Source organism: Macrotis lagotis, chromosome 8 (genome assembly GCF_037893015.1).
Source record: "Macrotis lagotis isolate mMagLag1 chromosome 8, bilby.v1.9.chrom.fasta, whole genome shotgun sequence".
NCBI lineage: Eukaryota > Metazoa > Chordata > Mammalia > Peramelemorphia > Peramelidae > Macrotis > Macrotis lagotis.
Window position 1 is genome coordinate 120328492 of NC_133665.1, and position 14015 is coordinate 120342506.

Genomic DNA, 14015 nt, shown 5'->3' on the forward strand with positions numbered 1-14015 from the left:
TGGGCTCTGCACTATTGAATTTAGCCATGTGACTAAATTGGAGGGGGGGGGGACAGAATGGGATTTCTGAGTCTTCATTTGCAAGATCCTGTTGGGTTGATAGAAGGAACTTTACCTGCCCTAGCAGGTAAAGCTCACTGTGACTTAAGTCCCAGGTCTTACTTTTCAAGCTGAGAATTCCCTTCATATTATAATACAGAACTCTAAGCTAGAAGAAACTGAAGACCCTATTAAGAACAGAGGTGGCTCTTAGTGTCATTCATCTACCCGACAAACAGTTATTAATAGCCTAATCTGTTCCAGACACAGCATTGGAAATAAAAGGTCAGTTAGTAAGCCAACAAACATATATGAAGTCCTTACTATGTGTTATAAAGAAAGACAAAAATAGAGTTTCTGTCCTCAAAGAACACATTCTAAAGGGCAAGACAACATGTAAATAACTAGGTACTATACAGAGTAGATGGAAGGTCATTTCATCAACAAGGCAGAAGTCAGGCAGGGAAAGGGAGAATGAACCATGAAAAGCTTCTTGCAGGTGAGATTTGAACCTAGTCTTGAAGGAAACAAAGGAAACCGACTGGCAGAGATAAGGAGGGAGAAAATGGCAGACAAGGGGGTCAATCAGGGAAAAGACAGAATAGGGAAATGAAGATGGAGCCTCCCGTGTGAGGGATAGCAAAAAGGCTGATGTATCTTAATGTTAAAGTCCTTGGAGGGGAGAAGAGTATAAGTCTAGAAAGACAGGAAGATCTGGAAAGCTTTAAGTGATAAACACATGTTTTATATTGGAATCTGAAAGTACTTGGTAGCCTCTAGACTAATCTTTTAAGTATGATGACATGATCAATCAATGCTTTAGGAAAATTTCTTTGACAGTTAAGTAGAGTTTGGATTGAAGGCAGGGACAAACTTGAGAGATCGAGACAGACACATACTCAACACTCTCTTCCCTCAAGAAGCTTATATTTAACTGGGGGCAACTCTTCACTATAGGAGTCACCTTTCAGCCCTATCTCCAATCCTGGGTTGTTAATACTGGGCAGATAGCTCATGGTGCTAACCTTCAGAGATGGTCTTGCATATAATAATTTTATAGTACATATCAAATAATGTTTCCCTCTAATTAAGATTTATAAGGTTTACCTTACAAACAGGGAGCCTTGTCTTGGAGTTGTGTTTGACACAGTTTTATCCAGATTTGAGGAAAGAAGTCATATTATTAATTTTATCTCTCTCAAGATACCTAATAAGGAGGTTTTGAGTTCAAGACAGAATGAAACACTTGCTTTTGGATACTGTCGAGGTGAGAATTTGCTTTGCTTGACTATGCATATTTGTTACAAGGGTCTTTTCTTTTTTGTTCAATTGCAAGGGTAGGAAAAGACTGAAGGAAGAGAAAACAAATTCTACTTTGATTAAAAAAAATTTTTTTAAAGAACACCTCTTAATAAGGAAAGTGACTATCCATAAAGAGATAGACCTCTAGATAAGTGGGATCACAAAATTTGTTTCATTTCACAAGATTTATAGTGAAACAAAATCTCATAGATTTTGGTTGTGAATTCTTTTGTAAGAAGTATTCTACATATGGTCTATACTGCTTTCACATTGTGCCACCAACTTGAAGATATTTCTAAAGTGATTAATTGCTGATATCTAGTGAAGTCTAAAGAAGTATTTGCTGCTAGCAAAGATGAACACTGATTTCCACTGATGTGAATTCACCTCAGATGAGGATGTGTTGAACATACTTTCCAAAATCTTTACTTAAATCATGTAGTTCATTCTGATAAATTGGTCTTTTTTAATAAACACTCAGTTTTTGGAGACCTGTACAACTTTTCAATTTGTTGTTTGCCAAAGCCTTAGGTTCTTTCTATTCAGTACTTCTGTGAATTCAGGGTGTGACCATGAGTAGGTCTCTGAACCTCTCTGACTCATCTATCAAATGAAAGGTTGCTCATTTACAGCTGAGGAAATCAAAGCGATCCATAGTCATATGAAAAATTGCTCTAAATCATTACTTATTAGAGAAATGCAAATTAAAGCATCTCTGAGATATCACCTCACACCTCTCAGACTGGCCAATATGACCAGAAAGGACAATGATCAATGTTGGAAGGGATGTGGGAAGTCTAGTACACTAATACATTGTTGGTGGAGCTATGAACTCATACAACCTTTCTGGAGAGAAATTTGAAACTATGCCCAAAGGGCAACAAAAATGTGTATACCCTTTGATCCAGCAATACCACTACTGGGTCTATACCCTGAAGAAATGATGAAAATGATGAAAAAGGGTAAAAACATCACTTGTACAAAAATATTTATAGCAGCCCTGTATGTGGTGGCAAAGAATTAGAAATTAAGTGAAAGTCCTTCAACTGGGGAATGGCTTAACAAACTGTGGTATATGTATGTCATGGAACAGTATTGTTCTATTAGAAACCAGGAGGGATGGGAATTCAGGGAAGCCTGGAAGTATTTACATGAACTGATGCTGAGTGAGATGAGCAGAACCAGAAAAACACTGTACACCCTAACAGCAACATGGGGGTGATCATCAATCTTGATGGACTTGCTCATTCCATCAGTGCAGCAATCAGGGAAGGTTTTGGGCTATCTGCAATGGAGAATACCATCTGTATCCAGAGAAAGAATTGTGGACTTTGAACAAAGACCTAAGACTATTACCTTCAATTCAGGAAAAAAAAAACACCCATTATCTTATTATTTAGTTTTGCTATTTCTTATACTTTATTTTTCTTCCTTAAGGATATGATTCATCTCTCATCACATTCAACTGAGATCAATGTATACTATGGAAGCAATATAAAGACTAACAGAATGCCTTCTGTGGGGGGTGGGGGAGGGAAGTAAGAATGGGGGAAAAATTGTAAAACTCAAAATAAATAAAATCTTTCTAATAAAAAGAAAACAAATTAAAGGTTGCTCACCTGTCAAAGAAATCTAAGGGTCTTTCTATCACTAGTATCTATTATCTAAGCTCAAGAAATCTAAAGGTATGCTGTGTACATTTACGCATTTATTTTGTAAACTCTAAATGACATAAAAAGTGATGGGAAAAGTTACTTTTTAAAAGCATTAAGTTTTTGTGTTTGGTCTTAGATGCTTAAATGTATTTCTTGGAATGGTTCTCCCATTATCCTTATTTTTTCACCTCCATGAGAAATTATGCATCATCATTATTTAAAGCGAATTTAAATTTATGTGCTTAATTTTAAAACATGAAGAAAGTGATGGAAAATGAAAATAGCATTTCTGAATGCCCTCGACTGGTTATGGAGTCTTTGGAAGATCATTTCATTTGTCTGAGGCCTCAGTTTCCTCACTTGTAAAATGAAGAATATAATGTAGATGATCTGGAAATTTTATTCTAGCTCTAACATTCTATAGAAGCTGAAGGTCAAAGGCTCATGAAGCATTTGGAGTCTAACTGAAGATAAATGACAAATACAGAGAAACAGAACAATATTTTCCATTAGAATGTAAGTTCCTTGAGGTCAGGGATGATTTTTGCTTTTTCTTTGTCTCCTTAGTACTCTCTCTTGGCAGAGAATAAATATTAAATGAGCGCTTATTGATATATTTGTTTTGGCCTTGAGTTTTGATGTCATTGGTGTGGGTAGCTTACAGGGAGTAATTCCTTTGATTAATACAGGTTAGTATTTTCTTTAGAAGTTCTAGTCTTAAGAGATTTGCCTAGGGTTTTTTTTCCCCCCATAAATTCTAAAACTTCAGAATGTGGTCACAGCCATAATAGATAAATCCAAATTTAAAGCAGTGTTCTTTTCAAAAAGATTTCTTGCTCTGCATCTGATGCTAAGAAATTACATGACTTGTTCAGGGTAACATGTTCAAGATGGGATTTTCCTTGCCAACACCCCATCCATTATGATATACTGCTTCTCAGGAGTGTGTGTGTGTGTGTGTGTGTGTGTGTGTGTGTGTGTGTGTGTGTGTGATGGGCAATACTTGAGGCTGTCCCTTATTTCATATTACAGACTTGATATAGTGAGGTTTAGTCAGTTTCTCTCAGCACTAACATCAGATTTATTGATCACTAGCCCTGGAAAAGACCAAGCTGGATAAGAACAGAGAAAGGATTTTCAGTTTAGACACTCCTGGTCCCATTTCTAATAATAGTGCATACATTAAAGGAGCTTTCTCTTTTTTAGCTACCTTTCTAGACCAGAATATGATTCATTATTTTGGGGCTGAAAATATAAGGCTGTATATATTTTGCTATCAATCCTGTGGTTATAAAAGGTTGAAGTTTTTGTTAAGCAGGGAATGCAAATTGGAAGAGTGAGCCATATCCAGGGTAAGCCCATCTTAGTCCTAGAAATCTACCACATTACAGGTCAATCAAAGGTACTTTGAATTAAAAAAAAAACTAGGGCCATCAAACAAGTGCAAGGATCTTATTGGCTAGCCCTTTGTTGCTCTCTCTTACTCAACTGGAAGAAGTAGCTCTTCCTTGAACACCCTGGTGCAAAGACCTGAATGTTCTTTGAGGGTAATCTATCTTGAATGTCTCATTTTGCTTTCCAAGTTAACAAAGTAGTAAGCAATAAAGGAGACAGATCTAATTCTGTCTTTCCTCTCCTAAACTCATTCTTTATCCTTACCATGACTTTCCTTCACTCTTCACTGATGATTGCTCAGTTCAGCTAGGAGCTTCTGCTGACTCCCTTGCTCCCTGTCTTACCTGCCAACTACACCAAGTCATGCCCCAACTCTGGGATACTCTCATAATCTATCTCTTCCATTCCTGCTGAAGTACTTGGATAAAGCTCCTAAGTTGGAATCACATTTCAGATACTATCTGTGAGACTCTAGATAAGTCACAAACCTCTGTTTGTCTCAGTTTTCTCATTTGTAAAATGAGGAAAATAATAGTACCTGCCTCCCAGGTATTGTGAAGACAGAATGAGATGATTTATATAAAGTGCTTGGGAAAGCTTAAGAAGTTATACATATATTAGCTATTATTATCATGATCACTATTATTACTGGATTGAAGGCAAGAAACTTGTCTTGGGCTTGGCACAGAACTGTTAAGGATATGAGCATGAAGATTTAGTCATAAGCTTGAAGCATTAGCCAACTTTAGGTTGGGCCAGACAATAGTCCTATAGCAGAAAATAAATAGGAGCTTAATTTTTTCCCTCAAAAATTCTTCCACCCCATACCTAGAGACATGTTTCTTGTTGATAGTTTTATTTTGGCTCAAGTCCAAGAAAAATAGGAGACAATTCTGAGATCAGGTTGTAATGTGTTGGATAAACATTACAAATGACATTTTCTCACACAGAGTTTGTGATTCTGGAAAGAGCACGATAACCTTCAGGCCACTTCTGTCATAAAAGCTGAGGTATTCAAATGACAAGAGCTGGCAAATCTGGAGCCAAAGCCTGAGAAAAAAAGTCAACCTAGGTCGGAGGTCTCCCTTGCCTTTTGTGGGATTTGTCCAACAGAGAATAACAGAGGTCCAAGGATAGCTGAGCATCAGGGTTTTGTGTTCCACTGAGCTGAGACCACAATGCCTAATGAGGCCTCAGCAATCACTTGCCCAGCAGGAGACAAAATTAAAGTTAAGGCAGCAGTTGTGTCAGATTAGCACCATGGGAGATGGGTCATAAAGACAGTTTATTAAGTGAAAGAGATAGTTCATTTTTGAATTTTTTTAAAACAAATGACAATCTAGCGCTATTTTATTTCTTCATAAGAAGTGAAAAGAGATTTTTTCAGAGATTTGAAAGTCAATAAAACTAGGGTGGGGAGGTAGAAGTAAGATTCAAACTATTCTTAAAAGAACCAGAGGAATATTCTTATTTTTGAAAAACAAAACAAACATTTTCAAAGTGAAAGCTTTGTAACATAAAGGTTAAGGGAAGCAAAAAAGAAAAATCTTTGCTATTTATTAAATAACCACCTTCACTACTTATTTAATCTTAAAATTGTTTCCTTAATTAAAAAGAGTTGGAATTCTAATACATGATCAAACATAAAGGCAATTACTTTCTTAAAACTAGAACTGGAGCTTTCTCTTTATCCAGGACTTCATTTTTGTCTTACCTTTCCTATTGCTTTTCTTTTTCTATAGGGTGTCCAGGAAAAGAGGGAACTAAGGAACATTGATAAAAGGCAAGTTTTATCTCTTGGTCTCCATTTTCACAAAGTACTTTGTCTCCTATGCTTCCATTACATTTCAATTGACTGTATACTTATTTGTGTATATGTCATAGAGAAGCAAATTTTCTCAGTATTATCAACATTATCTAGAGAAATAAAGTAACAGCTAGGGATGTAGTGGATAGAGTTATCAGGCCTCAGACCCTAGTTGTGTGAACCTTGCACCTCTGTCAGCCTCAGTTTCCTCAACTGCAAAATGGAGTTAATAATAGAACTGCTAGAGAGGATAAAATGAGATAATATTTGTAAAGTGTTTTATATTTAGGAAATACTTGCTTCCTTTCTTTCGTTACCTAATTTATATCTTATAGATAAAAAGAAATGACCTAGTTTATTATGAGGGGTCACGATAACTTTGAAATTCTTGGTTTTAGAATATTTGGCTGACTATATCCCTCAACCAAGGATATAAAGAACAATGGTTTTGAAGACAGAGAGCTTGGTTTTAAATCTTAGTTCAATCACATACACACTTCAAAAAATCTTAGTGCAACTTTAAGCTCTAATAGCTTATATAAATAAAATAAAAGCATTTTTATGATACTAAAAGAGGTTTGGCTGATTTCTAAAGTTATAGATTTAGAGCCTGAAATGATATTAGAGAGATCAGTTAGCTTAAATCACCTCATTCTACAAAATCAGAAACTAAAACCCAGAAGAATTAAATAACTCACTCAAGATTATACAAATAAGGAGAACCAGGATTCAAATTCAGCCCAAATCCAGTATTTTTGCCAGTACATCACTCTGCTAGGATTTCCTAATCAGAGAGCTCAGGGCATCAACTTTCTTCTCTTGAAATACAAGGAAAATCCTTAATACACATACATATTGAACACTCAATATTCCCCAGTGAACCAGTAGAGAGTTGCAGAAAGAATCCTGGATTTGGATGCTCAAGATCTGATTTCAAGATCCAACTCTGCCCTTACTTAGCTCTAAGTCTGGACAAGACTTAGATTCAGTAACCCTGTTTACCCCACAAGGTCCTTGAGAGGATTGAATGCAAAATGAATGCAAAATTGAATGCGAATATACTTTGTACTACACATCCTTAAAAGTCTATATGAATTCATTTTCTTATTATTACTATGGTGAGCAATTCTTACCTGTTCACCTAAATTCATTGGGTGTTTTTTGGGTGGTATAGCATATACTGGACCTGGGAGTCAGACATTCGATAAAATTCTACCTCTGACACTGTGTAGCCATGGGCAAGTCACTTAAACTTCTCTAAAGCTTGTTTCCTCATTTTTCAAATGGAAAAAAACAGGACTATTGTAAGAATCAAATGGAATAATGTATGTAAAAGTCATCTGTAAACTTTAAAATGCAATATAAAGGTGAATTCTATTATTATTCCCTTTCAAAACTTGAGACTTCAGTCCTGTTTATTCTCTGATTTCTCCACTTCCCTCCTGATTTGTGGTATGAGTCTCTCTGTAACAAGTCTTCTAGGCCTAGCAATGCTTCTTATTCAGACTTCATAGTCTAGCAATTTTCCATCTATGGTCTCAACAAGGAGCTTTTAACTCTCAAGTTCATTAGACAAAATCACGTACCTCCCTTTGGCAGATCTATAGCAAGGGTTAGTTTCTAAGGATCTCTGTGTTCCATGATATCAGAGAGTTGATATTCTAGAGTATGAGTTCTTAACCTGGGGTTCAAGCATAGACGTCAAGGGGAGACATCCATGAACTTAGGTGGGAAAAATTACATCCATCTTTATTTTAATTTATCTCTAAAGGAAATTTAGCATTTCCTTCAATTACAAATTTTAAAAAAATTCAACATTGTTCAGTAATGAGAAAAGGGGTCCATAGACTTCATCATACTGCCGAAGCAATCTATGATATTAAAAAAAAAAAGGTCAAAAACCACTTGCCTACCAGCAGAGGGACCACATGGTCAGTTATAGATTGTATGTCTTAGATCTCATAAGGAAAGACATTTTCAACAAAGTAAATAATTTAAACACCAAGGAACACAGAACATCCCTGCTGAGTCAAAGTTTGGATATAACAAAAATTATTCTCCCTGAAATATTAATATTCTTAATGCCTCAAAGAGTCTTTAATATAGGCTCTTTGGTTTATTAAGTGGAATCAATGATTCGTTATTTATTAGTTTTGATTTTATGATAGAACCTTCCCTAAGATACTCATAGTCCTACTGAGTTCCATCACAGATCTGGAATCATGGGATCATATACATTAGAGGTTGTTAGCAATCTCTGGGATTTGGGTTCAATGACTAGAGGGTAAAGACTGAGTTCAGTAAGTACAACTTATTTTTCTATAAATAAATACTTAGATTTTAGCGAACACTTCAATAACCAAAAAAACCTTTCTAGCTGATGGTGCTGCTAAATAAAGCCTGTATCTCAAAATGTTACTAAAAACACTCATTAGTCATAAATAATGATTAGTGTTCTTTATATTTTATACTTTAAAAAACTAAAACCTTTATACTCTAAAACATTGAAACCTTGGTCTGAATAGCCTTAGGCAAAGTTCAATGTTACTAATCAAACAATCAGAGCTGTAGTAATGAATAAAACATCTAAACTGCACAAAAACAATAGCTTATTTTTTCCACTTGAAAAAGGCAGGCTTTTATTAGGGTCAATGAACTGGTGGAGATTTCTGAAGACCACAATCCTTCCAAGAAAACACCCTAGTTTTGCAAAATGTGCAAATCTGGGGACCCTCGCAGTAAAGTGCATTTATTGACTTTGTTTTTGAGTGTGCAAAGGGGCGAGCCCCAGATAATCTTCTAAGAAATCAGACCCTCAACTAGATACACCTTATAAATTAAGACCGCTAGAGATGAGTATCAGTTTCATAAACTTTATTTAGAAAGTAGGATATGTCTTAAAGGTGCTTAGAGAAGTAACTGAGAGGGACCACCAAAAGGAGAATTATATCAAAACTAAGAACTAAGAGAAGGTAGTCATGCTTAAGACCGTCTGGTCTAGATTTCTTCTCCTGTCCTCTTAAATTGGCAGTCAGGAGAATCTGAGTTCAGATTTGACCTCAGACACTTGACACTTATTAGCTGTATGACCTTGGGCAAGTCACTTAACCATGATTGCCTTGCATCCATCTCCAGTTGTTCTGATTCATATCTGGCTACTGGACCTGGGTGGCTCTGGAGGAGAAAGTGAGAGTGTTGACTCTGCACAACCCTACCTCACTTAAATTCAGTTCATGTCCTTGTCATGGCATCATGTTTAAGAATGAAGAACATAAAACATACATATATACATTCTTACATAATAAATTGGGGATCATCTCAGAAGGTTGGGAAAGGATTCTTAAAAGAACAAATCTTGTTAAAGTTAGTTGAGACTTGAAAGAGCTCAGGGAAGAAAGCAATGGAGTTGAGGGTATGTGTTACATCTGGCTGGGATTTCATATTTTGAATAATTTTGTAATATCTGATGATACTCTAATAATCAGGTAGAGGTCAAGTTGCCACAATCCGCCCCTCATTTAAAAAAAAAAAGCAGTGTGTAACAGTGGACAGAATTCTGGACCTGGAAGTCAAGAAGCCCTGAATGTGAATTCTATCTTTGACATTTAGTAGCTATGTGGGCTTGCCATTTAACCTTTCTTGCCTTCATTTTTTCCCATTTATGAGCCAAGGATAATAATAGCATCTATGTCTCAATAGAGTAATGAGGTTCAAATGAGATAACAAATGTTAAAGACCTAGTAAATTTCAAAGCATTATACATATAAAATTAGAATGCAGCTTTATTTGAATTTTTAATTAATGCATTTGATATGATTACTTCATCAGTAACATTACCAGCCTCCCCATATGATCTACAAATGTCCCTTCTTGGGCACAAACTCAAGGCTATGGGGGTTAATCTAATAGTTTAGAAAGGTTCAAATATCTGGAATTTGAATTCTTTTTGGCAAACTTCAGTATGATGTATAAAAATCTTATCTTGAGAGACATAGCTTCTGGGAAATTAATACTTTTATTAATTGTAGTTAGTAGATAATTAATAAAAGAGTTATTTGGCTGTCTCTCCTAATCAAGGACCCCTCATAGAAGCCACTCAATGCTAACATGCTCTTGAAAAAAATTGGTTTTCCAAAGGTTAGAACTCAGTTCTGGTTTAAAAATAATGAGAGAACAAATATTATAATAAGATGTGGGCTTATTCTAATGAGGGTCTGGGAGATGTGATTGATCTCTCAGTCTTAGACAAAAAAGACTTATCTATAACATACTACTTACCTGTCTAGGGCAATATAGACAAAAATTGGGGAATCCACTTCCACTTGGACCTGTCTGACTAAAAAACCCAACTGATGGGCTCTACCAATTCACCTAAAATAGAATTTCTTTACCTTTTGATCAGATTTAAATTTCCCATTTGGATGGAGTATGTACAAAATTAAGAAGAATGTTATAAAATGAGAAAACAGAAAGGAAAAGAATCCTGGCTCTCCACAATAGAAAGTGGTTATTAATATAAGAGATGAATAATCATTTTTTCTCATCATTAGGGAAATCTAGGACTTATGGAGCAGTTGAATCAAATTAACTACCAGGTGTCAGTCACACTTGGTTCACTGATTTTTAGAAGTATAGCCAGATATTGAAAACTCGATCAAAGAAAAAACTCTTGTGGGCTGGAATAAAGTAGACAAAAACAGTGCAGGAAGCAGGATGTAGAGAAGAGGGCAGGGATTACACTGACACCTGTGTCTGGCTAGGAAACTTTCCCATTGGCAAGAGCAAGAAACAATAGATAAGTACCTAATTTGTTAAAAAGAAAAGTCTACCAGGAAGACCTGTGACCTCAGGAATTTCCTGCCTGGGACACTAACTGACCAGGTAACCTTGGGCAACTTATTTCCTTTTTTTGGACTACAATATCTTCATCAGAAAAAAATGGGGGGGTATTTACATTAGATGATCTTTCTGATTCTTGCCTTATGCAACAAAGTGTAACTTTTTCTTTGTTTTTCCTTCACTCCACTTAAACTGTAAATCAGTTTTGTTCTCCAACTACTACTATAAACTTGGAAAATTCAGTTAATTTTTTAGGTCCTGAAGGTAATTTAAAAAGCAAAAAAAAATAATCAACCAAATAAGAAAAACCCAAACAAACCTTAATTTAATCAGAATATTATGTAAATGTCTTATGAAAATGGCAATTTTCATGCTTTTGAAGCTAAGAACATTAACTGCTCAGATAAAAGTTAGGCACCTGTTAAACTTTTGTCTTTGAAGCACAACAGGTAATATTTTTAAGAATACTTATTGTGTTACTAATGAAGAGGATCTTTCTCAGAGCAAAAACCATCTGGAGTCCTAGTTTCTTCCTGAAGACTATAAATCTCCTCCCTGAGAATCTATATACTGAAAAAAAATCACAGATCATAAAACAAACAAACCAAAAAAGGAACCCACCTCCTTTCCTACTTCTAAATTCCAAAATCTTGTACAGTAGATGGATAATGAATGTGGACTGAGGTAAATTAGCAATTTTGGTCACTGCTTTTCAAGGTGTTGCTGATGAATAGCAATGGCAGTTCAGGGTTGTAGAACCAATCCTTTAAAGCTAACAAAATCCTTTCTTTACAGCAATTTTATAAGGAAGATAATGCAAAGTATGATTAAACTTACTTTTACAAATGATAAAAACCCATGCTCACAGAGATCATGCTACTTGCCTACTAAGGTCACACATGAGACTCCCACATCTTATGTCTCCAAGTCCATTCCTCTTTCCACTATATTCATGGCTTTCTTTGTTTGGTATATATTCTCTACATGTCATTTGCTTACATTTGTTTGAGAAATTAAAATGCCTGGGATTTTCCCCCAATCAATAATGAAGAGATGATATCCCTCTTCCAAATCATAACAGAATCTGACCTTCAGAGTTCACTATTTTTTTCCTCATCATCTAGGAATCAGAAAGATGATAATCCAAGGCCTTTTTAGCCATTTGCCTGGGGTTCAGACTCTTTCTGTGACATATTTCAGAAGAGTAGATATGGACAGCTTAGGTGAAATATTTTAAGTCCTGACCCTCATTTCTCAGGTCAAACCATACAGAAAATTTCCAATTATATTAAGCTTGTGTCCAATCCGTAAAGAAATACTGACATGCTATAATAATTTCTTACTACGATGGATATATTCTCTGGAGTCATGTATGAGCCTGCAGTCTCCATCTCTTTTTAATTACTCATAGTATTTCTTTTTTTCTTTTTAATTTTCTTTTTAATTTATGGAATAAAGCAATCATTTCCATTACATAGTACAATAAAACAGATGACCTCATATGAAACTGGAAATCTAATAAGTTCAAGCATTTTTATGGCACTTTTAGGATTTCAAAGTACTTTATAATAGTTCATTTTTATCTTGACAATATCCCAGGGAGGTAGGGTCTATTATCACCCCCATTTGAGGATGCTCCAGATGAAGGAACTGAGGCAACTAGAGTTTAAGTGAGTTGCCTATGGTGATAGATATTAAGTTTATGAAGTTGGATTTGAACTCAGTACTCTATCCACTGCACCAACAGCTCATAGTGAAGAAAGTCTCATTACCAAGTAGCCTGCTAAGAGAAAAAATTTTTGGTCACAACCACTGACAAAGTCCATTTCCTAAGGTTATGGGAGTACAATCTTCTATGGTGGAAGGAATATCTACCCCAATGAGATCACAAGGCCTTGAAGGACTGAACTATTGTCATATAGAATCTTTTATGGAAATGTGATTTATTAGAATATAGAAGCTAAAATATTTTTCATAGAATACTCAGAAGCTACCAAAACATTAAGCTACCAATGAAGTAGAGGGAAATACTGAATGGAAAAGACAAAAAGAAAGAAAGGAGCAAGAGAGAGGTCAAAAGGGAAAAGATGAGTAGAAAAAATGGAAGGAGGAAAGAGTAAGAGGACTAAAAGGGGGAACAATTCAAGTTATAAGAGAAGGGGAGGGGAAGGAGAGAAAATAACTGATTTGCTGTTTACCAATAGGTCCTTAACCCTAAATTAAAAGTAGAAATTTGTGAGTTCAAGGAGAACTTGAGTCACTCTGAAGCCTTCTTTTATTAAAAAGAAAATTAATCTATTGGGTTAATATGTGAAAATATATGCAAAAACAGCTATGAATCTGGTATAACATCACCTGGAAGCAAATGGGCTCTTCATATTATAGCCCTATAATTCTATCACCAGAACAGCTTTATGGAAGTCAGGAAGCATAAATGTTTTTCATAATTAAATCTTTGTCCAACATTTATTAGTCCACATTGTGAACATTCCAGATTACAACTAGAACATTGCCTATCCAGTGACATATTGATTAAAGAATCCTCTAGGAAAGAAGTACTTTTAATCACAAAGTTGCATCCTATTAAAAAAAACAACAACACCTTCCTCTTTATATTATATGAAGACATATTGGGTACACAATATGGTTCTATTGCAGATAGTCTGCTGTTTGCTATTTTCTTTGAGTATGTTAGTTGGAAAATGACTGGGGCATGTTAGGATAGTAAATTACTTAAAGCAATTAGACATAAGTTAATTTTTACATCTGCAAGTTTAAAAGTCCAAAGAGCAGGGATGCAGAAGGGTCAAATGAAGGAAAAACTGAATTAGAATAGGATCCTTAAAAGCCCTTTATTCCCCAGCAAGGTGAAATGATTCCCTGTTTACCTAGTGAGTTACTGGCAGACTTCAGCCTTGGTTCCTGCTCAAGTCTCCTGACTTTTACAATGTCTAGGATTCTTTCAATTCTACCTAATC

The 14015-nt window shown here is 35.4% G+C and overlaps 1 protein-coding gene across 17 annotated transcripts in view; it reads right to left on the reverse strand.

Moving 5' to 3' along the window:
• Window positions 1-14015, reverse strand: part of COBL (cordon-bleu WH2 repeat protein) — a 330921-nt gene that overhangs the window by 37117 nt on the left and 279789 nt on the right. The gene's annotated exons all lie outside the window — the stretch shown is intronic.